The 24,750-nt window shown below is 60.3% G+C and overlaps 1 protein-coding gene across 1 annotated transcript in view; it reads left to right on the plus strand.

The window, feature by feature from the left end:
• Window positions 1-7,612: 7,612 nt before the first annotated feature.
• Window positions 7,613-24,750, plus strand: part of TMEM184B (transmembrane protein 184B) — a 50,195-nt gene continuing 33,057 nt past the window's right edge. The window contains exon 1 of the mRNA XM_062202851.1: window positions 7,613-7,662. The gene's annotated coding sequence lies outside the window, so the exon portion shown is untranslated. The remainder of the gene's footprint in view (window positions 7,663-24,750) is intronic.

Below are 24,750 nucleotides of genomic sequence, written 5' to 3' on the forward strand. Positions count from 1 at the left end.
CCCACCCCGCACGAAATCCTCCCTGAGAACACCCCGGGACCCAGCCTCCCTGGCTCCCGACGGCAGTGTTCCGGGACCTTTGCCTCCAGCCTGGGGTTTCCTAAAGACAAGACCCTCCCCCGGGCCTGTTGTTGGTTTGTGTGGGCTGGCTGGCTGGGCTGGACTCGCCGATTCTGCCCGCACAGGTGCGTGTGCAGCTGGACGGGCGCCTTCCCTCTGGTGTCTCCAGCCTGCCAGCCACCAGCCACACCCCCGACTCGCTCAGAGGCACGCCCCAGATGGCGTCCCCCCAGGAATGCTGAGCTCAGAAAGGGCTGTGTGACGTGGAAGCATTCTCTCTCTCGGCTGATTCCTACGGGTGGGGGCGCGGCTGGGTCCTGGGTTCACCCCACAAACCACCACGAGGATTGGCCACGTGCCAGGCCGCACGGATGTGACCTTGGCCGAGCAGCGCTGCCTCCCCGTGCATCTGCCAGGTGGCAGCCATGGCGGTCTGCTGAGAGAACGGAGAGCCGGGTCCCTGGCCTTCCACGTAGTAGATGCTCAATTAAAAAAAAAATAAAAAGTGCTGAAGACGATGGAGAAGAGGACAGGAGCGGCAGCCCCCACGTGTCCGGTTCTGAGACCACAGCGATGGCAAGGCCTCTTCCGTGTGCCCTCGTGTGTGCGTGCACACATTCTCCCGGCTCCCAGAAAGTTCCTCCGCATTTAAAGTCACACACACGCGTGAGTGCACACACACGAATACAAGGGGCCTCAAAAGATCGTGGGAGACACCTGCGAGCTTTTAATCCCATTCCCACGAATTTTTAAAGCCCTCTTGTATTTGTAGTAAACGAGGCAACCAATTATGTATTACTCTGTAGAATATTTTATTCTTTCTCAATTTTAAGATTGCTTGTTCATTCATTAATTGTTTATCAGAAAGACACACACGGGGGGGGGGGGGGGCGGGGGAGATTTCCTATCTGCTGATTCACTCCCTAAATGCCCACAACAGCCAGAGCTGGGCCAGGTCCAGGCCGGGAGCCGGGGGCTGGCACTGTGGCGCCGTGGGCTAAGCCATCACCTACGGTGCTGGCATCCCAGCGGGCCTCTTTCTTTGCTGACTATTGGACCGGAAATGACACCTTACTGAGTGTTAACATGGCCCAGCCCTCCCGTGTGTTATCTCATTTAATCCCCACGTCAGTGCCGTTAGTGTCTCCACTTGGAAGATGTGGAGACCGCGTTGGCCCGGGTGGGCAGCCTCACCAAGCTCTCCCGGCCTGTCGGGGTGGAGCTGGGATTTGAGCCGGTGGTTTGGTGACTACATAGACCCAAAGCCTCCCAGAAGCCACCCCGTGCTGATGGCCCTGTCCTGGCTCCCCTCATCCCTGCTCAGCGCGAGGTCACACCTGTCCCTGCCCTGCCTTTCTGGGGACCCTGGGAGCTGTGCCACAGCTGAGGTCTCCCCCCTAGGCAGTTCTTTCTCTGTTCTGGTGGTGACGCCCCGTTTTCCTTTTCCGGACTCCTCCCTCCTTCTCACCACCCCGGACTGGCTCCAGGGTCAGGGCTGTGACCCAGGCCTGGCCAACTGATGCGCTGCATTTCCTGGCTGTCATGATTGGCTCAGAGAAGGGAACACCATCCAGGCTGAACCAATCAGAAGTGATCCTGCGACACACTTGGAATTCTCTGGAAAGAGGCCCTGTGTTTTGCCACGGGGGTGGGGTGGGGGGGGTGGGGGTGGGGAGGAGGGCGGGGAGTCACACGGGATTGAGGCCAACACCCACCCACACGGAGGGAAATAGATTCCAGTGTGACCTCAAATCCAGCTCAGCCTGGGGCTTCCCAACTAAGTAAGCCCAGAACCTCCTCCTTCAGCTTAGTTTGAACTGGGTCTGGTGGGCTGCAACCACGGGGTCTAATTCACGCCCTTTGTGTCTGCAGACAGTGGCACCCCAGCCCTGTGGTCCGGACCTCCTGCTGCCGCGGTCCCTCTCGCACTGCACTCCCCGATCGATGGGGATACCGAGGCTCAGGGAGCAAAGCCATACGCCTGGGCTCACATCACTCGGGAGGCAGTGGCGCCCTGGGCATCCTTGGGGACAGATGGACACAGGGGCTGCAGGCGGTGAGTCCAGAGTGCCGAGGGCTCTGGGCAGCTGCACGCCGGAGGCCTCTGCTCTTTCCCCCACTTCCTCCACCATACACTGCGGTGGATTTAGGGCAGAGGGAAGGGTGATGAGTGGAGGGATGTAGGCTCCTTTCTGCCTCCCTAGACACGGAACTGCCATGGCTCAGCAACTTCCAGAACATGGCCAGCACAGCCACGCTCCCCTCTGCAGCTGGCACCAGTGGAGCAGAGGGTATTGACTGAGCCACGCTCCCCTCTGCGGCTGGCACCCGCGGAGCAGAGGGTGCTGACTGAGCCACGCTCCCCTCTGCGGCTGGCACCAGCGGAGCAGAGGGTGCTGACTGAGCCACGCTCCCCTCTGCGGCTGGCACCAGCGGAGCAGAGGGTGCTGACTGAGCCACGCTCCCCTCTGCGGATGGCACCAGCGGAGCAGTGGGTGCTGACTGAGCCACGCTCCCCTCTGCGGCTGGCACCAGTGGAGCAGAGGGTATTGACTGAGCCACGCTCCCCTCTGCGGCTGGCACCAGTGGAGCAGAGGGTATTGACTGAGCCACACTCCCCTCTGCAGCTGGCACCAGCGGAGCAGAGGGTGCTGACTGAGCCACGCTCCCCTCTGCGACTGGCACCAGCGGAGCAGAGGGTGCTGACTGAGCCACGCTCCCCTCTGCAGCTGGCACCAGCGGAGCAGAGGGTATTGACTGAGCCACGCTCCCCTCTGCGACTGGCACCAGCGAGCAGTGGCCTCTCATCTGTGGATGCCGGCTAAATAGGCCTGGGTGGGGGCTGAAACTCCAGCTGGGTCCTTACCCTGATGCAGCCTCACCTGGGGGGGCATGGGGGCAGGGGAGGGCAGTCCACTCAGGAGGAAACAATACATCACTTCTTTTCTTTAAGATTTATTTATTTGTTGTGAAAGTCAGAATTACAGAGAGAGAGAGAGAGAGACAGAGAGAGAGAGAGAGACAGAGAGAGAGAGAGAGAGAGATTGACAGAGACAGAGAGACATCTTCCATCCATTGGTTTGCTCCCTGGATGGCAGCAACTGCCAGCCCTGGGCAGGCCAAAGCCCGGAGCCAGGAGCCTCCTCCAGGTCTCCCAGGCGGGTGCAGGGGCCCAAGCACTGGGCCATCTTCTGTTACTTTTCCCAGGCCGTTAGCAGGGAGATGGATTGGAAGCAGAGCAGCTGGGACTTGAACCATCACTCAGATAAGAGACGCTGTGTTCCAAGTGGCAGCTTCCCCTACTGCACCACAAAGCCAGCTCCAACTTCTATTTCTTAGTTTGAAAATCTTGCAGATAAAATTTAGAAAGTATAGAGGATATTAAAAAGACAATGGCCAATGTTTGCAACCCTGCCTCTTAGGAGGATCTTGTTCATTAACACTTTGTTATATTTCCTTCCAATCTTTTTTTTTTTTTTACAGAGTTTAGAAGAAGCTGACATACAACTGTATTGTCTTTTTCACCCAGTATTATATCTAATCATTCCCTTCGTGGACATGATCAGGAACATACAAAGAGGTTATTTTTTTAAAGATTCATTTATTTATTTGAAATGCAGAGTTACAGAGAGGAAGAGGCAGAGAGAGAGAGAGAGAGAGAGAGAGAGAGAGAGAAAGAGAGAGAGAGAGAGATCTTCCATCTGCTGGTTCACTCACCAAATGGCCACAATGGCTAGAGCTGGGCCAATCTGAAACCAGGAGCCAGGAGCTTCTTCCAGGTCTCCCACCGGGGTGCAGGGGCCCAAGGACTTGGATCATCTTCTGCTGCTTTCCCAGGCCAGCAGAGAGCTGGATCGGAAGTGGAGCAGCTGGGACTCGAACCAGCACCCTTATGGGATGCTGGCACAGCAGACGGCGGCTTTACCCACAATGCCACAGTGCCAGCCCCAGAGGTTATTTTTTTTTAATAAATAAATATTTATTTATTTATTTATTTGAAAGTCAGAGTTATAGGGAGAGAGAAAAAGTGAGATCTTCCATCTGCTGGTTCACTCCCCAGATGGCCGCAACAGCCAAGATTGGGCCAGGCTGAAGCCAGAAGCCAGGAACTTCTTCCGAGTCTCCCACAGGGGTGCAGTGGCCCAAATACACATTAGCCGAGGCACATCAGCAGGGATCTGGATTGGAAGCGGAGCAGCCGGGAAATGAACCAGAGCCCAAATGGGATCCTGGTGTTGCAGGTGATGGCTTTACCCACCACACCACAACGCTGGTCTCACAAAATGTTATTGTAATAGCTACATAACGTTGCATGGTGTGGATCTACCATACTTACTGAGCCATTCTCCAGTGACTTGCAGATTATTCCCAAACTTTTATTAGGGTGAAACTAATTAAAACAGAATCGGAGCATGGCCTACAGGTTAAGATCCCTGCATCGCAGAGCTGGGTCCGGCAGGCTAAGCTGCCACTTACGACGCTGGCGTCCCAGTGGGAGTGCTGGCTGGAGCCCCGGCTGCTCTGTGTCTGACCCAGGTCTCTGCTACTGCGGCTCTAAGGCAACGGAGGATGTCCTGCGTGGTCGCGCTCTGCCACCACGTGGGGCGCCTGCTTGGAAGTTCCAGGCTCCTGGCTTTGGCTCCTGTGGGCGTCTGAGGAGTGAGTCAGCAGATGGAAGACCTCTTCCTCTCTCTCTCTCTCTCTCTCTCTCTTTCTGCCTTCCACACAGACACCGCATCGCACATCAGAGGGCCTGGGTCTGAGTCTGGCCCCTGGCCTGACTCCCCATTCCATCGTCCTGCTAATGCAGACTCTGGGAGGCAGCAGACGAATCGGGCAGTTGGGTCCCTGCCACCCACACCAGAGACCCGGATGTCGTTTCGGCTCCTGGCCTTTGGGGCGTGAACCAGAGGATGGGTGAGCTCTCTCTGTCTCTCCGATAAATAAAATAACAGAAAGGGGTTTAGGATCGTGGGAGAGCTGGGGGTTTGCTGGGAAGCCGAGGTGGGGCTGGATGTGGGGTGGGACGTGTCTCCTTCGTTGGCTGGGACTGGGGTGTGGATGAGGCCATGAGGCCAGTGTGTTGGGGATGGCAACCATCATTATGGGGGCCTGTGCAGCAGCTCCAGGAGTCGAGGGAGCTGGCATAGTCAGAGGGGTCTTTTTTTTTTTTTGACAGGCAGAGTGGACAGTGAGAGAGAGACAGAAAGGTCTTCCTTTTGCCGTTGGTTCACCCTCCAATGGCCGCCGCAGTAGCGCGCTGCGGCCGGTGCACCGCGCTGATCCGATGGCAGGAGCCAGGTGCTTCTCCTGGTCTCCCATGGGGTGCAGGGCCCAAGCACTTGGGCCATCCTCCACTGCACTCCCGGGCCACAGCAGAGAGCTGGCCTGGAAGAGGGGCAACTGGGACAGGATCGGTGTCCCGACCGGGACTAGAACCCGGTGTGCCGGCGCTGCAAGGCGGAGGATTAGCCTAGTGAGCCAAGGCGCCGGCCATTTTTTAAAATATTTATTTATTTATTTGAAAGTCTGGGTTGCAAAGAGAAGAGGCAGAGAGAGAGAGAGAGGGAGAGAGAGGTCTTCCATCCGCTGGTTCACTCCCCAGTTGACTGCAACAGCGGAGCTGTGTTGATCCGAAGCCAGGAGCCAGAAGCTTCCTCCAGGTCTTCCCACGCGTGTGCAGGGACCCAAGGACTAGGCCATCTTCCCCCGCTTTCCCAGGCCACAGCAGAGAGCTGGATGGGAAGTGGAGCAGCCGGGACTGCAGGCAGCGGCTTTACCCGCTACACCACAGCACTGGCCCTGCCAGAGGGGTCTTTGAAGCTCATTCAAAACCATGGATGGGCCACGCATGGATTCGAAGGAGAAACAGAGTGGGCATTTATCTCAGTTTGAAAAGGCTTTGAAGGAGGCTCTGACCTCCAGCAGGGAGCACCGTGAGGGCTCCCGGTGCCACAGCCCAAGCTGCCCCGGCTCTCGGGCAGGGTGACTTCCTGTCCCTGCGCCCCCTTTCTGGCAACCCCAACCTAAAAATCCATGCCAGCTGCCTCCGCCCCAGCCAGCCTGGGGCCTCTGTAAGCTGAGAGCTCAGAGCGCCTTTGTGGGACAGGGCGAGGATGGGGATCTGTGGGGGACACCGAGGGCCAGACTGGCTCTGGCCTGGGAGACGCCGGTGCCAGCTGAGCATCGCACAGAGGGCGATGACAGAGGCGATGACCTGGCCCCGGGCCCCGCAGCGCTCAGGTCGATGGCCAGGCTAGGAAGTCATAGGACTGGGAAGCAAAGATAAACTTTGTTCCTTGCTGGGACAGCCCCAGGGACTTCCTACCTGCCGCTGGGAAGGAACTTTCCTTCCTGCCACAAACACACGCTGCCGCCTCGGCTTGCCCCTGTACTCGGTGCTGGGATTACATCAGAAAACAAAGGACACACATCCTTGTCTTCGGAGAACCTGTGCCCTACTGGAGGAAGACAGGAAGCTAGCCAAGCTATACGGTGTGAACAGGAGAAATCTGAGAATGCGTCCCAAAGTTCTTGACAAATGGAATTAAAGGATGGGTTTATCCTGGGGGGGGGGGGGGGGCTATGGATGCATGTGAGGGGTCTGGCAGTTCTGCCAGGGCGGTCAGTGCAGGCCTGGCTGAGTTGGGCACATTCCAGCAAATGCCCGAGGAAGAGGAGGGAGGGACCACCTGTGTACCCGGGGGAACAGGGGAGCAGCAGCGGGGACAGCCAGTGCAAAGGCCCTGTGGCTGAATGTGCTGGGCTGGCTCCAAGAACAGCAAGGGGTCAGTGTGGAGCGGAAGGGGGCACCCTTCAGGGATGGCTTGCAGATGGACCAGCGGCAGCCTGCAGGAGGCGGGTAGGAGCTGACTGGAAGGCAGGATGGGCAGCCCGCGGGCGACCATAGCCCAGGGGGAAGCCGTGCGGGCGGCTCGGACCGTGCAGGTGGGTGGGCTCAGTAACCCACAGACTCCACCCGACGTGGGCGGGGTCCGCAGGCTAGGCCTGGATAATCCCCGAGGAATTCCGCCGGTTAGGCCGCCCGCTGCGGGGCGGGCAGAGGCCCCGGCTGGGATGCGGGGGGGGGGGGGGGGGGCTCTGTCCCGCCCGCAGTGCGGTCGCCCACCGCACGCGGCCCCCTCGCTCCGCCTTCATCCCACAGCTGCACACGCGCCCTTCACTCAGCAGATGCCCCTCCGTATCTTGTTTCGCCCTCAGGAGGCTCCAGGGGAGGAAATCAGGGGGAAGAGAAGCGAAGCAGCTGACGGCCAGCGCGAGCCAGGGGCGGAGCCTGGAGCTCACGGCTCGTCCCCGCACCCCGGGCAGCTCTGCGGCGCCTGGGGCTGGGGCCGGGGAACCCGCCCGCCCGCCGCGGCGTTCGCGGCGCGGCCCCTTTAAGGCCCGGCGGGTGATCTCAGCCGCGCGCTCGCCGCCCCGCCCTCCCCGGCGGCGCGTCCAGTGCGCAGGCGCGCGGCGGCCGCACTCCGCTGGGCCCGGGACGAGCCGGCGGCGGCCGAGAGTCCGGGGCCGCGGCGCCGCCCGCCCGCCCGCCCGCCGAGCCCGCCGCCTCGCACCTCGCCGCCGCCATGGGCTCCTGAGGTACCGGCCCCGCGGCCTCGCCCCCGGGCCCCGGAGCGGGGGTGGGGAGCGGACTCCCGGGGCAGAGGGGCTGCCCGCTGGAGAGGCCCGCGCGGGGGGCGCCTTGCGGCTGGCGGCGGCCGTGGGTCCCCGGGCGGGGAGGACGCGGAGGCGGCCGCGCCCTGGGTTCCTCAGGGGTCGCCCCGTGGGTGTGCCTCTGCCCCTCACGCCAGCGTGGCAGGCCCGCGCCCGGAGGGTGATGAGACCGGCCCGTGGGAGTGGCCGGGGCGGCCGGCGCTTTGCAGGTGGGGTTGCGTGCGCCCGGGTGCCCTGGGGCCGCGGATGGCCGGGAGAGGCCTTGGGGGCTGCTGGACGGAGGGTGCACGCCGGTCAGCGCGTTGGGAGGGAGGGGGCCGAGGGAAGTGGCGCCCCAAGGGCTTCTGCCTCCCCGGGGGCCCGCGGAGGCTGATTCTGGGCGTGGGTGTCCACCCGGTGAGTTGTGCGTTTCCTCGCGGGCGCGCCGTGGGCACCTTGATGGGTTCCCCTTAGGACTGCGTGTGCTGGGTGGTGCTAGGCGGCTGCAGGCCGTGGCGAGGCGGTGGGTTCCCAGCGCCTGTCCCCTCTGGGGGGTTGTGCCAGGCCAGAGGTCACCGCGCCCCTCCCTCCCAGGAGCAGCGCAGGTGTTAGCGCGCCGGATGCCTGTGCACGAAGTGGAAGCCCTGCATTATTTATCCGACGGCCGGGTGCTTTGTGTAAGGGAGACGCAGCAATCTGTGCCCTGGAGGCCGCGCCGGGCACACAGCTCGGTTGCACCTGCCGGGAGGCGGCGCCGGTCTCAGGTCTCAGAGGTGCCACTTCCTTGACAGGTGACTGCTCGCAGCGTCCCTTCAGCGTGCTTGGGGGGCCCTGGCCGTGCACATCGGAATGGGAGTCAGCCGGAACTGAGGGCCAGGCCTCCCTCTGTTGGACACAAACACGAGATGATGCCCAGCACCGAGAAGCTGGTCAGGTGGTGGTGGGGCGACTGGCAGGTGGTCACGGTGATGTGAGAGGAGTAGACGCGCGGCAGGAGGGAGGTGTGGCCAGCAGGGAGGACTCCAGTGCCCAGCACGGGTGACCTGGGGCCCTGAAGGGTGGCTGACGTCTGCCTGGGCTCCTGTGCCTTCCACGTACATTCTCCTAGCCAATCCTCGTGCCTGCGTGGGAGTGGGGAGCTCTGGTTTGTGCAAGAGGGAAACCGAGGCCCTGCGGAGACGAGTGACGGGTCCGGCCTGGACGGAGTGGCCCTTGAAGCGGGCCCTGGCTCTGGCTGCCGGGATTTGTTGCCTCATAACTTACTGAGCGTGCACTACGTGCCGTGTGCCCCACGCCAGGGGCACAGAGGTCGGGAGGTGCACACAGACGAGGCCCCAGGGGCGCTCTGGCTGCCCCCATGCTGTGGGCACTCTGGGGCACAGCTGTGCCGTCGCGGGGCGTCTGACCGTGTGCTGAGTGGCTCCCACGGTGCTGGTGGGTTATGCAAGGAGCTCCCTGGGTGATTCTCGGCAGGCGGAATGCGTGAGTGACCCACTTGCCCTAGTTCACCATGCCGGCCGAGTTCTCGGCGCTTCGGAAGCCAGTTTCTCCCACTCTGACTTGGGGCCTGGCTCGGCCCGCCCAGCGCTCTCCCCGAGAGGGGCTTGGCGCTATTTCCAGTCCCCGCTGTGCTCATTTCTTTCTGTGCGTTCCCTGGGGTGGAAACGGCCTCGGCGAGGCAGAGGACAGCCCTTGAATGAGACTGGGGATTTGCTGTGTGCGTCTGGGAGGCTGCAGCTGGGCCCCGGGAGGGCCTCTGCCCCAGGACCTTGGGCTGTAAACACGGACACGGCCTGGGCCTCGGGGAAGGGAGGCCGGAGGCCTGGGTCGCACCCTCCAGAGGCTGTGGTTGGCTGGCGAGTCCAGTGTTTAACAAGTAGGTGCGAGACAGTGCTGGGCTTGTGGTGGAGACAGAGGGCCCTGAAGGGGCGCAGAGGACAATAGGAACAACAGCTCATTTATTGAGCACTTACTGTGTGCCAGGCACAGTTCAAAGTGCTTCCATGAATCGTCGTTGTGTTTCATCCCAGCGAGGTGGGGGCCCTCACCTTGGACTCGCGGGGGAGGCGGTGGACTGGGGCCTTGAGCTGGCTGGACTGACCCTGGAGCTCACGCTCGTCCCCGCTCCAGTGGGGGTGCTGGGCCCGTGGAGGAAGAAGAGGACATCGCAGGTAGAGGGAACCCCGGGCAGACGTGGAGGCCTGAGACCCTCGCCGCTCAGGGTGGCCGTGGTGGGCCCAGGCTGCGAGGGCCCCTCAGGGCCTGCCTAAGGGGCTTCAGCTGGAGCCTGGTGTGGTCACCAGGGAACCCTTGGACTTTCTAAAAAGGAACTGGCACACTCCGCCCGGTGTGGCCTGGGGGGTCGTACCGTTGTCCTCCGTCGTTCACGCCCCCTAATTCCTCCCAGAAGATCGCCTTCCTCTCCTTGCTTCTCCCGTACCTGGCTCCCCTAGAGCCCTTGCCACCTTTGCCTTCTCCCCCTCCAGCCACTCTGGTCCTGCAGTCCCGGCGTGACCCAGGCCAGGCCTCTGGAGCCCACTGGTGTAACGGCCTCTTTGGCTCCACTGGGCTGGAAGCTTTTTTTCCCCTTAATTTTTATTTGAGAGAGAGAGAGGAATAAGCAGGCTCTGATCTTGGGCCATTGATGGACTCTGCAAATGCCCACAGTGGCCGGTACTGAGCAAGGCTGCAGCTGGGGGCTGGGGACTTGGTCTGGGCCTCCCTCGTGGGTGGCAGGGACTCAGTCACTTGAGCCATCACTGCTGCCTCCCAGGGTCTGTGGCAGGAAGCTGGAGCCAGAGCCGGGACTCAGACCCTGGCGCTCTAGTGTCGGGTGCTGTGTCTTAACCACTAGGCTAACTGCCAGCCCCTGGAACTTTTTTTTTTTTTTTTTTGACAGGCAGAGTGGACAGTGAGAGAGAGAGACAGAGAGAAAGGTCTTCCTTTGCCGTTGGTTCACCCTCCAATGGCTGCCGCGGTTGGTGCGCTGCGGCCGGCGCACTGCGTTGATCAGATGGCAGGAGCCAGGTGCTTCTCCTGGTCTCCCATCGAGTGCAGGGCCCAAGCACTTGGGCCATCCTCCACTGCACTCCTGGGCCACAGCAGAGAGCTGGCTTGGAAGAGGAGCAACCGGGACAGAATCGGACGCCCCGACCGGGACTCGAACCCGGTGTGCCAGCGCCGCAAGGCGGAGGATGAGCCTAGTGAGCCGCGGCACCGGCTTGTTTTTTTTTTTTAATAAAAAGATCAACAGTTGTATTAACAGTTGACTTTCTTTTTTTTAAAGATTTATTTATTTGAAAGGCAGAGTTACAGAGAGACAGAGGCACAGAGAGAGAGAGAGAGAGAGAGAGCGATCTTATATCTGCTGGTTCACTTTCTAAATGGCCTCAATGGCTGGTGCTGTACTGATCTGAAGCCAGGAGCTTCTTCCAGGTCTCCCACACGGGTGCAGGTGCCCGAGGACTTGGGCCATCTTTCCCAGGTGCATTAGCAGGGAGCTGGATCGGAAGTGGAGCAGCTGGGCCTCGAACTGAGGCCCATATAGGATGCCGGCACTGCAGGCGGTGGCTTCACCCGCCACGCCACAGCGCCAGCCCCATCCCTGGGACTTTTTTTAAGGACCGCAGTTCTTCCTGGTTCCCCGGAGTCTCATGGGTCCTCACTGACTTCCTGCGCCTGAGATCTGGAATGCTTTGAGAGCCGTGGTGGCTGTCCATCATCCACGCCCCCGAGGCATCAGCTCTAAAAATACAGGCAGCGGGGACGGAGCAGGACTTGGAGCCAGGGAAGCTGGGTTTCACTGGCCGGTCTCATTTGTGAGCTCAGTGAGGAGTTAGCGGCTCTTCCTAGCCACTCTCTGGGGGCTGGGCTGGCCAGCATTTGATGCAGCGAACATACATGCCAACATCCCTCCCCACAGGCCGAGTGCTTGGGGTCTTTCACAGTAGTATCGCTGAAGCACAGCTGAGGGGTCCTCACTGGGACATGGCAGACAGGGGACAGGATCTGGCGGTGTTGGATTTGAGGCGTGGAGTCGGGGAATACGTGTGAGCTGGACGTTTTTGGATAGGGGGCTGAGAATGCAGGAAGGGTCAAAAACGGCCACAGGACAGGGAGGGAGGAAAGGAGGAAGAGGGTGAGCCAGGAGAGCGAACTGGGCGGGATGCTCACCAGGTTCTAACACCTGTTCTTTAAAAGCGAGGTGGGGGGCGGCGATGTAGTGGGCAAAGCCTCCATCTGCAGCGCCAGCATCCCATGTGGGCGCCGGTTCGAGTCCCAGCTGTTCCCCTCCTGATCCAGCTCCCTGCTAATGCACCTGGGAAAGCAGCAGAAGATGGCCTGAGTGCTTGGGCCCTTGCACCTGCATGGGAGACCCAAACACAAGCAAGGTGGAGGTGGAGGTGTGTGAGGTAGGGGTAAGGGGATGGTGGAGTGTGAATTCTGACAGTGCAGCTGTGGTAGGGCTGTCGTGACCCAGTGTCTACATGGAGCTCAGCAGAGCGCCTAGCACGTGGTACAGGCTTGGTAAACACTGGCTGGTACTGAACTTCCCTTACAGGCTGCTTGATTTATTCTGGAAAGAGGTATCACCGGGCAGCCAAATGGCTGCAACGGCCAGAGCTGCGCCAATCTGAAACCAGGAGCCAGCTTCTTTCGGGTCTCCCATGCAGGTGCAGGGCCCAAGGACTTGGGCCATCTTCCACCACTTTCCCAGGCCATAGCAGAGAGCTGGATTGGAAGTGGAGCAGCTGGGACTCGAACCGGCGCCCATGTGGGATGCCAGCGCCTGAGGCAGAGGATTAACCCATGTGCCACGGTGCCAGCCCCACAGGTGCTCTTGAGGGAACCCAGGGCACTCTTGCCTGGGTGTACGTCTCTGAGGGGCTGGTGTTTCCGCTGTTACTATGTGCCAGGGTCGAGGAAGTGAGGCCCAGGCAGATGGAACAGGGAGTGTGAAGCAGAGGTCTGATTCGTGTCGGCAAAATGGTTTGGCCTGGGAGCCAGCACCAAGTGGACCTGAACAGACGTCCATTGAGTATGATCTTCTCCGGACAGAGGGAAAGAAGTGACGTGGGAGGCGGCCGCGCAGAGAACTGGACGGGCACCCACCTTCGCTCCCCTCTCCTGCACCTCTGCACCGTGCGGTGGGGCGCTCTCAGTGGGCCTTGCTCCTGGCCTCAGGTTCTCCTGGGGCGGGCGCAGTGGTAGCATGAGGCTGGGCTCCCAGGCTGAGCACGGCTGACTGCAGAGGGGCACACGGCCTCTGGGGGTGACAGACTTCACAGCGCGGGTGCTGGGAGAGTTCCTGACTCGACGAATGGGCAGTTGGATGGATTGATGGCATCGCCACTCCAGAAAAAGCTGGAATTGTTCTTGGAAAAATGTCGACTCTCAAGGCTGATGAGGACGGGACTGTTCGCTGGCACGGAGTCCGTGTTGTTACTGTCAGGGCCTCGGGTTTGCAGGGGGCAGGCTGGCCTGGGCGGTGCGGGCGCTCTGGCCTGGGAAGGGAGGCAGGAAGCCCAGCAGACAGCACTTTTCCTCCTCCTGTAGGGCGGAAACCAGCGGGGGAAGATCCCACCCAGAAAAACCTTTGTCCTGACCCGCGTCACTTCCAGCCCTACTGTGTTTTAAAAAGTCCTGTGCAGCTAAGCGATTATGTCCTGAGAAGTCTGCAGTGTTGAGCCTGGCGCTGCTGCCTTGAAAAACAATAGGCCTCTCTGATATTGGAAATAGCGTTGCTGACTGTAATAAACCCTGAAAAAGATGGGGGTAACAGTAAGAACCAGAGGCCAGCGCCGTGGCTTAACAGGCTAATCCTCCGCCTTGTGGCGCCGGCACACAGGGTTCTAGTCCCAGTTGGGGCGCCGGATTCTATCCCGGTTGCCCCTCTTCCAGGCCAGCTCTCTGCTATGGCCCGGGAGTGCAGTGGAGGATGGCCCAAGTGCTTGGGCCCTGCAACCGCATGGGAGACCAGGAGAAGCACCTGGCTCCTGGCTTCGGATCAGCACGGTGTGCCGGCCGCAGCGGCCATTGGAGGGTGAACCAACGGCAAAAGGAAGACCTCTCTGTCTCTCTCTTTCTCTGTATCCACTCTGCCTGTCAAAAAAAGAAAAAAGTAAGAACCAGCCCAGAGCTCAAGTCACGAAGGTTGAAGTGGGTGTGCTTCCTAGGCACACACAGGTCTTTGTTCTCTGTTTACCCTGGATTGCATGCATTTACCCGTGGGATGAAAAAGCTCACTGAGGGTGGGTGTGGGCATAGCAGTTAAGACACCAGTCAGGGTTCCTGCGTCTCCCGATGGAGCGCCTGGCTCCTGACTCCAGCTTCCTGCTAATACAGACCTTGGAGGGCACCGATGATGGCCCAAGTACTTGGTCCCTGCCATCTGTGTGGGAGGCCTGGGTTGGGTTGCTGACTCTTTGACCTAGTCTAGGCCTGGCTCTCGTGGGCATTTGGGGAGTGGAGGAGTGAACCAGTGAATGGACGTTCTTGCTTTTTCTCTATCTCTTGAATTAAGAAAATGAGAGGGGGACGGCCCTGAGGTGCCGCTGGTTAAGCCACTGTCTGCAATGCTAACATCCCACATGGGCGCTGATTCGAGTCCCAGTTGCTCCATTTCTGACCCAGCTCCCTGCTGATGCACCTGGGAAAGCAGCAGAGGAGGCCCAAGTCGTTGGGCCTCTGCACCCACGTGGGAGACCTGGAAGAAGCTCCTGGCTCCTGGCTTCTCTGCCCGGCCCAGCTCTGGCTGTTGCGGAGAGGGGAAGTGAACCAGTGGATGGAAGACCTCTCTCTCTTCTTTCTCTGTAACTCTGCCCTTCAAAAAAAAAAAAAAAAAAAAGCTACCTATAGATAGAAAAGAGTCAGAGAAATTTAATCAGAGCCTAGTGCTTTGTTCCAGGTTTTCTGTAGGGAGATGAGGCCCCAGCTTTTTTCCCAGGTAGCACAGTGGTGTGTGTGGTGGACAGGGCACTAGACTGAGAGTCAGAAACCTGGGCATGACCTTGGACAAGTCCCTTGCCCTCTTTAAATTTCACCCTTTCCAGTGGAGGCTGCTTGTGTCCTCTCTGCCCACCTCCAGGTGTCACAAGGTTCAGGTGAGGCTTAGAAAGTCCCCCGTGGCCTGGAGGCAGGGCGGGTGGTGTGGCTGTGAAGATGGGAGGGGGTGTGCGTATGGGTGCGTGCACTTTCCTAACCTGAAGTCTGCTGTGTGACCCTCCTGATTGCTCCTGCACACTCTACGTGAGGGTCACGGTCAGCCCCAGGACGGCCGGCACCACCCCCAACTCCCCCGCCCAACGAGACCTCCGCAAGCCACTTCCTCCTCCAGCTCAGACAGCCTCCCCACCCCGGGGACCAGAGAGTTCATTCTCTTTGTTTTTCTCCTGTGCCACCCCTGCGGACAGCCTGCCACCGGGAGGCCCTGTGCCACCAGCAGGTGGCTGAGAAACTGTGCTCTGTGGGATGGGGCTGTTTCTCCAAGCTCTCTGGGGCATCGTTTACGGAAAGTCTCCCAGAGGAAAATAACAGCCCCTGGCAGAGCCTCCTGGTCTCCGTCTCCAGCGGCCGTGTTTCCCAGCTCCGAATCTGCGATTCTATCAGCAGTCTGCTTGGGTGTCCAGGAGGCGAGGTGTAGTGAGAGGTGTTGGGGAGGGCGGTGTGTGAGGATATTAGTATCAGTTGATATTAGCATATGATCATGCTGATTTGACCGTCCTCCCTGGATTTGCATTGTCGGGCTTTGAAAACATTTCAGAGAGTGTTTGATTGACTCTTCCCCCAGCCCTGCAGCCTTGGAGTCCCCGCGCTGTGTTGTAGATGGGGAGACTGAGGCTCTGAGGGGTGAATGGCTTGAGATCCTAGGGGAGGGACTTCTGGCTTTTCTGGTTCAGCATCCTCAGCCCTCCCTGCCCCGAGTGGCCGCCCTCAGCGAGCTGGCAGCCCCCCCGGGAAGCTTGGAGCACGGAACGGCTGCTTAGGCCTGAAGAGCGTGTGAGTCAAGGTTTCGACAGACGGGAGGTGGTCAGCTCTGCCTGCGGCTGGGCGCAGGAGCCAGGGCTCCCAGAAGCGTGGTTGAGCTGGGGCTCTGGGAATGCTGTAATAGCAGGTAATGCACGTATTAGCGAAGGGTCAGAAACAACCTGAACGCCCATCCGCAGGGAGCCGGGGACTGGTCCGTCCTGACCGGGGAGCGGCATGCAGCCAGGAGCAGTGAGCTGAGGGCTCGCGTGCTGTGATGGGCGGCTGCTGGGTGAGAGCAGCCAGCATGGGGAGCGGGTGCCGCCACCCAGGCACGCGCCGTGAGGCCCTGCGGGAGGAGAGAAAGGCGTTATCGTTGCTACTACGAGAAAGGAGGCAGGAGAAACACGTCTCACGTCTGTCGCCTGGGTCCAGGGTGGCGAAGGTCTTTAGACTGTGTGGGAGCAGCACCTGCCATGGCGAGGCATGGGACCAGACCCGTGTACCAAGGTGGACTTCCGTTCTGGGTTCCTGTGTTTGAGGGACTGCTCGCTTCTGAAGGGGCCCCGGGGTCGCCAAGCTCCTGTGTGGCTCCTGCCCGTCAGATCCTCCCACCTCTGCTCGTGCCCAGGCCTCGTGATGGCAGCTTCCTTCTCTGGGTTCCCCCTGCACGTGTGCGGCGATGCCCTAAAAACAGGGACTCTAAAAATACGGTCAGACCCATTGTGAAAGCATGAAGAGGGGAAACTTTCAGCAAAGAATGGGGAAGAATAACAGGAGGATTTCTGTGTCCAGGGGAAGCCCAGTGGAAGGGCAGCCAGGTGTCGGGGTGCCAGTGCTGAGCGCTTATTCCCCGAGGTGCCCTTTCCAAACATTAAGATAAAGAACAAGCTTAAGAACTGTAACGTCCCCTCTTGTCCAGTGGAGGAAGGTCAGTGCTCTGGCCAACCCCAGGACAGCCAGCCTCACGCAGGCTCCTGACCGCTGTCTAATCAGAAACCGCATTCCTGGTGCCCTGGTGTTGCGGCACAGCGGGTAAAGCAGCTGCCTGTTGCCAGCATCCCGTGTAAGTGCTGGTTCGAGTCCTGGCTGCTCCACTTCCCACACAGCTAATGCTTATGCACCTGGGAAAGCAGCAGACGGTGGCCCAAGTGCTTGGGCCCCTGCACCCACGTGGGAGACCCGGATAAAATTCCTGGCTGCTGACTTCAGCCTGGCCCAACCTCAGCCACTACGGCCGTCTGGGAAGTGAACCAGCGGTAGGTTCATTCTCTCTCTCCTTTCTCTCAAACTCTGCCTTTCAAATAAATAAATCTTTAAAAAAAATTTTTTTTTAAGAACACACCCCTGGTTCCTTCCCAGAGGACTAAAAGTGAGGGTCTGGGTGTTCTTGGTGAACGCCACGCTCAGCCTCAGGCCTGGAGAGACACGCCACTTTGCCTGGACTCTCAGACACACTGCACCGACTGGCTTTGTCATTTCAAATCCCTGCTCTGCTGTCCTCACTTCCGGGCATCCCACTGACAGCAGAGGGCTCCAGATCTGTCTCTCCTCAGCCTCGGGGCCAGCAGCCGGCCAGGCCCTGCCCCTTGCCGTCCCAGCCCAGGCCTCTGCTCCCGGCTCCGCTCCGCACACCTGCCTTTCCCTCCACGGTGCCCAGGTCCTTCCTGACATTCCAAGCCTAGCCCCCACACTGCCCTCTGACCCCCCCCACTTCTGTATCCGCTCTGGCATTTGGGGCTTTTTACAGCGTCCTCCATGTCTGTTCTCACCGGGCTGGGGGCTCCCTGCCCCTGCATGAGTGAATGGGTGGCTACGCCCTCTGCATGCTGGGATTGGAAGTTGTGGGGCCCAGGCCTGACACCTGTGAACCTACCCTGGTGCTAGAAGAAGGCCCACAGGCACAGGCCTGGGCCCAGGCCCTCCGCCGAGGGCCTTGTCTGGGTTCCTTATGTGCCGTCTCGAGACCCCAGGACACACAGCTGTTGTGATTCACTCTGCACGTGAGAAGGCAGAGCGAGCACCTCGCCCAGGCTGAGGACTGGCTGACCCCTCCGGAGCCCCAGCCTTTGTTCCGGTTATTCTGCCACATCCCACGTCACAAGCAATAGCGACACCCTCGACTCACTGTTCAGACCAGCCCTGGGACCCTCCCGGGGTCACCGCTACTCATGCCAGCACTGGGTTTGCTGTGGCGGCTTTGACTCTCCCGTGAGCGGAAGTGCCCCGATGCATGCTGGGGTCAGGAGGTCACCGGACTGCCTGTGGGTCCTCTTCGCTGCCGGGGCAGAGTCCGCTGTCTGATGTGTCGCTGTTCCTCCACTCTCCTGTGCACAGGCATCCTCCTGCTGTGCGCGTCCAGCGCTGTTTCCTCGGGGCCTGTGGGGCGTGCAGGGTGGGATGCGGGCTCACCTCACTCACTGTGCCTTTGTGTGAAGGAAGTTTGGGTTGGGGCTTCTCCCCGAGCTCCCTGGGCTGGAGCTGGGCTTCCCACTCCCACAGGGCAGTAGGGGGGTGGCGTTCCGGCTTGTGCTTTGCGGGGGACCTGTCTTCTGTCTGCGCCAGATGGGGTTTTGGCGGCTGGCAAGGGCATCTCCTTTACAGGGTCTGGGAAGCCCAGCTGAAGAGGCTGAGCGTTGGTCTGTGTGTTCTCACTTGGGAGAAAACCAGCACAGGGAAAGTTCGGCCCGGCTTGCATTGACGAAAGCAGACTCGAAGCCTAGTGCAGTAAGCCTTGCTGAAGGAGCTGGGGTTCCTCTGTGGTCCCCTCCATTCCCGTGCCTCTCCCCCGGGTGACAGCCAAGGCACGGACGGGCGGTCTTTCTCTGCTGATTGAGACGTTGGTGGGAACTTGGCCCCTCCACTCGTCTGTGTTGATGGCAGGGCAGTGGAGGGGAGAGGCCTGTGCCCCCGTGAGGGCGCCAGGCGGAACTGTCCAGCCGCTAATCTGCACTGGAGAAGGGCCAGGCTGGGGGTTGGCGACCTGCTCTGCCGTGTGAGTCGGGAGCTGACGACCCGAGTGGCATGCAGAAGCCAGAGGGGCTGCGTCATCCCTAGGCAGCTGGAGTGCGGTGGAGGGGCCGGTTCAGGTGAACGGCCCTGGAGTCAGAGCTGCCCAGCCGGCTCTGTGGGCGTGGAAGGTTCTCTGCGTGCACGGAGAGAAAACCCATCCTCCGAGCTGGCCTGAGTACTCCAGAGACGTCCACGCAGGCGTGTTGCCGGTTCTGCTCAGCCGTGGGCGGCAGTGGCCTGAGGGAGTACATCGGGGCTGCAGCTCGGAAGGGCTTGGACCTGAAACTAATGAATGAAAATGTGGCCTCAGAGGCTTGGAAACGGAAGCACCAGGGACGGACCGGCCAGCCTTGAAGGCCGTGGGGCACGTGGACTCCCAGCCTGACCAAGGGCAAGCTTGCTGTGAGGCCGGGAGCAGCGGGAAAGGTGCCAGCACCCGGTGCCAGGGCCTGCGCTCAGTGCTGGCCGGCTCTCCCATTTGATAGATGAGGAAGCCGAGGCCAGCAGAGATGACGTCACTCGCCCGCAAACACAAAGCTGCTCAGTGGCAGAGTGGGAGCCAAGTCCAGGTGGACTGGCTCCAGAGCCCCCGGCTCTGTCACAGCCCTGGACGTCTGGCCAGGATGGCCAGGGCAGAGGAAGGGACCTTTGACCAGGTGGCTTGGGCAACCGCCTCAGCCCCCAACCACGTTCCTCCTTTGCCAGCTGTGGCTCCTGCTGTGGCGGCGAGCGACCAGAGCAGACTTCAGACAGACCCACCGTCCTGCCGTTTGGGAGTCAGAGGTCCACAATGCGTTTCCCCGGGCTAAGGTCAAGGTGTCAGGGGGGCCGGCTCCTCCTGGAGTCTTGGGGGAGATCTGCTTCCTCACCTTCCCAGCTCGCAGAGGGCACCTCCCTCGCTGCCACCAGCAGAGCCTCTTCCAGGCTCTCCTCTCTGCTCGTGTTGTCCTGCCGTCTTTATTCAGGGGCCGGCACTGTGGCACAGTGAGTTAATCCTCCACCTGTGGCACCAGCATCCCATATGAGTGTTGGTTCGAGTCCCGGCTGCTCCTTTTCTGATCCAGCTCTCTGCTATGGCCTGGGAAAGCAGCAGAGGATGGCCCAAGTCCTTGGGCCCCAGCACCCACGTTGGAGACTTGGAAGAAGTTCCTGGCTTCAGATCAGCACAGCCCCAGCCGTTGTGGCCATCTGGGGAATGAACCAGCGGATGGAAGACCTCTACCTCTACCCTCCTCGCCCCCTGTATCTCTCACTCTCTGTAACTCTACCTCTCAAATATATAAATAAAAAAACCTTAAAAATGTATTTATTTGAAAGGCAGAGAGAAAGATCTTCATCTGCTGGTTGACTCCCCAGATGGCTGCCAACAGCAGTGGCTGGAGTTGGGCTGATCCAAAACCAGGAGCCAGGAGCTCACACATGGGTGCCAGGTCACAAACATTTGGGTCAGCTTCTGCTGCTTTCCCAGGCCATAAGCAGGGAGCTGGATTGGAAGAGGAGCAGGTGGGACACGAACTGGTCCCCACATGGGATGCCGGCGCAGCAGGCGGAGGCTTAACCCACTAGGCCACAGCGCCGGCCCGGTCCCTGCCTTCACGCTCTCACCCTCCTGCCTCCCTCTCTTGAGGACCCTTGCGGTTACATCCAGAGCCCTGGCTCCCCCTCAAGGTCCCTGTCTCACCTGCAGAGTCCCTCCCGCTGTCCCAGGGAGGGGACATGTGCATGGGGCCGCAGGGCTGGGATGTGGATACCTCTGGGAGGTCATCATTCAGCCCGTTACATGGGGCGGGGGGTGTGGCAAGAGTAGGGGTCCCTGGAACATGAAGTCCAATGACTCAGAGGATGAGGTGTGGGTGAGGTGGTGAGATGCCCTGGGGAGAGCTTGCAGCCCGAGGCAGGGGCCACACTGACCGAATACCTCCTGCTTTGGGACTTGTCTGGAAAGGAGGTATCTTCGTAAGGGAGGGCCAGCCAGAGGATGTGTTTCCTGGAGGACTGGGGGATGGGAGGGGGGTATGCCGAGAGGTGGGAGTTTGTGCACTCCTAATTAGGTCCTGGACTTGGCAGAGCTTGGATGGCCTTGAGCTATAAGCCATGAGCTACTTCGTGTGGACCTGTTCTCTTTCCCACCAGCTCTCCTTGGGCCCTGGACCCACGAAGTAAGCCTGGGACCTGGCAGCCTCGAGGGGTCCCGCCTCTTGGTGCTCCCGGGTGTTCTGACTGGGACAAGACCCCGCTCACGTGGCTGTCGGAGGGCCCCGTGAGCAATCGAATGCCACAGGGGTTTGCCAGCCGGGCCACACTGTCCCAGCGCGCTGTTCCACAGTATCCTGGTGCAGGCGTCCTGCTCGCACGTGTGCCTGTTCCAGTGACAGGAGATGGCACCCACGTCTCCCTGTCTTCCTCCTTGTGTTTCCTCGGTCCCCAAAGCACTCATTCAGCAACTATGAGGGCACTGCAGGAAGTTGGTAGAGAAGTGGCTTTGGCCCGGCTAAGCATCGGCCGTTGCTGCTGTTTGGGGAGTGAAGCAGCAGGAGGAGGAGCTCTCTCTGTCTCTCCCTCCCTCTCTGTAGTTCTGCCTTTCAAAGAAAGAAAGAAATCTTCCAAAAATAAGATTTTTTTGGTGCCAAAACATTTTGAAATCCATGCAGCATTTTCATAATATGCATTTTGCAGGTAACTTTTTAAAAAAATTATTTATTTTGGAGCTGGGCCAGACCAAAACTAGGAGTCTGGAATTTCATCCAGGTCTCCCACATGGGTGCAGGGGGCCAAGGACTTGGACACCTGCTGCTGCTTTCCCAGGCCCGTTAGTTTGAGCTAGATCAGAAGTGGAGCAGCTGGGACTCAAACCGACATTCATGTGGGAAGCAACATTGCAGGTGGCATCGTAGCCCGCATTGCCACAGTGGACTTTTAGAAGACCCCTTGAGTGCATGCATTTCAAAGTTTTTGCACCAAAATACTTTATTTATTTTAAGTAAAGATTTATTTATTTATTTATTTATTTATTTATAAGGCAGAGTAATAGAGAGCTGAAGAGATCTTCCATCTGCTGGTTCACTGCCCAGATGGCCAGATGGGTCAGTGCTAGGCCAGGCTGAAGCCAGGGACCAGGAACTCCATCTGAGTCTCCCATGTGAGTGGCAGGGACCCCAGTACTCAGGCCGTCCTCTGCTGCCTTCCCAGGCGCACTAGCGGGGAGCTAGATCAGAAGCAGAGCCGCTAAGACTCCAACAGACACTCCAAAGTAGGCTGCTGGCATCGCAGGTGTTGGTTTAACCCACTGCGCCACAACACCGGCCCCCCAGAAACCTCCTGTTTTAATTTCACTTTTCATTACGGTGACCTGGGTGAACACGATCCCTGCCCTCAGGGAGCCCATCTCCCCAGGAAGTCGGGGTAAGTGAGACATACACTCGCCCACAATTGTGGTGGAAGAGAACCGGCGCCAGGGGGGACTCGGTGTTCGCAGCCTGCCAGTGCTCGGAGCTAGCGCCATGCTAGGTGTGGCTGGAGTTGGAGCTGGACGGAGCCGCGGCGGGCGGGGGGGGGCTGACTCGTGTGGTCATCGCCCCATCCAGCCAGTGCATGTTGAGTGCTGAGTATGTGCACGCGTTCAGACAGTGCCCCTCGGGCGTGACCTCTGATCTCCAGAAGGTCACTGTCTAGGGGAGAGGTCACCACCCTCCAGAGGCTCCTTGGCCAGTGTTCCTGCCCCAGAGGCCATCTCGCCCCGCTTGAGTGGGAGCTTCCATATTCTAGAAGCAGCCAGAATATTGCTAGCTTGTTCCAGTTAGTAAAACGTCAGTGTCTAGGCAGAGCCCCTCCCTGTTGCCCCCACCTTGTGGGCTGAGTTGTGTCCTGGTGGGGTGTGTCACACAGGCCCCTTTGCCTGCCTGGGCGTGACCTCTCCAAGCTGGCAGCCGCCAGGTGTGACTCAGCCTCTCTCCAGCACCCTCACCGCTCCCTCCGCTCCCAGCCAGACACTGCTCCGGCTGAGCTCAAAGTGTCGGCGCTGGGGGCTCTGGGGATGGGATGCCTGTGGCGTGTGGGGGAGGCCCGAGGCTGGCGATTCATCACTGTGCCCTGCTCCGCTCTCTTCCACATCCCTGCCGTGTGCTGGCATTGCACGGTGCCTGGAGAGAGGTGGCCGAGGCATGGGGACGTCAGGCAGCACGCACGGCCAGGGGGAGGCCAGGGTGTGAGGAGGAGTCGAGGGAGGAGTCACGGGACCTCCGGGAGCAGGCGGAAGGAAGGAGTGGACTCGTGTGTGCAGGGGCTGCGAGGCGCCTGGGGAGGGAGCCCAGGGCCCCAGCTCTGTGCAGAGCCAGGACCGCGCCCGGCCAATCAGGTTCTGCCACAGGTTCGAGAGGCCTTCAAGTTGAAAATAAGTAAAAATAAGTCACATTGGACCTCGCTTCCTCAGGCATCCTCTCCCTGCGGCTCTGGAGGACGGTCCGGGCGCCCGTCCCCTCTCCCTGGCACCGGGACCCTGAACGCGCAGAAGTCCCCAAAGCCTGCAGCAGATTAATTGTGTGGCAGAAATCTGACCTGAATTGGTGGGGAGACTAATTAGTCTTTAAAAATATCTTACCTGGGGCGACCCTGTGTGTTAGACTCGGGGGCTGCCTGGACAGGGTGTCAGCGCACGTACAGCACCGTAACTGTAATATCTGGAAAATTCTGAGTCCCTGAACTCACCTGGTGCACGGCCCTGGCTGTAGAACAATGCGCCTGTGTTCTCCTCCCCAAGAGGCAAAGTCAGAGTCCAGTCACCTGCCCTGTCCCGGCTCAGGTGGTGACACAGATTGCAGCTCAGCTCCCCGACTCAGAGCCAGGGCAAAGTGCCGGCTGCGTGGCCTGGCCTCTGCGCGCTTGCTGGGTGCGTGTGGTTGGAGACAAGTGTGGAGTGGCCGCGCCCACTGGCAGGTAGGCCACTGGGAGCTGGGACAATTACTTGACTTTGCTTTCTGGCTCATCTGGGACTGAGGGAGCCGGGGTGTCCAGACCTTAGAAGGGATTACAGCGCTGTGAGGCAGCCCCCAGACCTAGCATGTCCTCCCATAGAGAAGCGTACGGCTGGCTGCCCTGGGGAAGGACACAGAGGTCGAGAGACTGCAGAGAAGTGGCCAGGACATCAGCGGCCCCGCTTGGAAGCCTCTGGCCTCTGCCCGTCTGTACAACTGCTCTTCAGGCCTTTGCTCACAGGTCCCTGTCAGTAAAAGAGAGCGAGAGCCACCTGCAGCGCGTGTCCGCAGTATGTGGATGTCCGCGCAGTGCGCTGTGCGCGTGCACGTAACAGAAACCGCTGGGAGAACAAACCAGGAGAGAGCCAGAGAACCAGTCACTAAAGAGTTCTCTGGTGGGTGACGCTTGGTCATTTAGGGAGAGCGTGCCTTAACCCGCCGTGAGAACATCTGGAAGGCCAGTTTGTGTAGATTGCGTCCTCGTGGCTGCCCTCCCTGCGGAAGTGCCACGGCGGACGCTGGCCGCATGCGGGGCGGGGGGCGCACATGGTGGACACTGGCTGTGCACGGGGTGGGGGATGCACACTGCGGACGCACACGGTGGATGCTGGCCGCGCACGGGGTGGGGGGCACATGCAGGGGATGCACAAGGCGGACGCTGGCCACACGCGGGGGATGCACACGGCGGATGCACACGGTGGACACTGGCCGTGCACGGGGTGGGGGGTGCACACTGCGGACGCACACGGCGGACGCTGGCTGTGCGTGGGGTGGGGGCGCATGCAGGGGACGCACACGGCGGACGCTGGCCACATGTGGGGGATGCACACGGGGGACGCTGGCCGCACGTGGGGGACGCACATGGCGGACGCTGGCCGTGCGCGGGGGACACATGGCGGACGCACACGGGGGACGCTGGCCGTGCACGGGGTGGGGGGTGCACACTGCGGACGCACACGGTGGATGCCGGCTGCGCACAGGGGACGCACATGGCGGACGCTGGCCGTGCGCGGGGTGGGGGGGTGCACACGGCAGACGCTGGCCGCACGCGGGGGACGCACATGGCGGACGCTGTCCGTGCGTGGGG

The sequence above is a fragment of the Lepus europaeus genome, chromosome 10, assembly GCF_033115175.1.
Source record: "Lepus europaeus isolate LE1 chromosome 10, mLepTim1.pri, whole genome shotgun sequence".
Classification (NCBI taxonomy): Eukaryota; Metazoa; Chordata; class Mammalia; order Lagomorpha; family Leporidae; genus Lepus; species Lepus europaeus.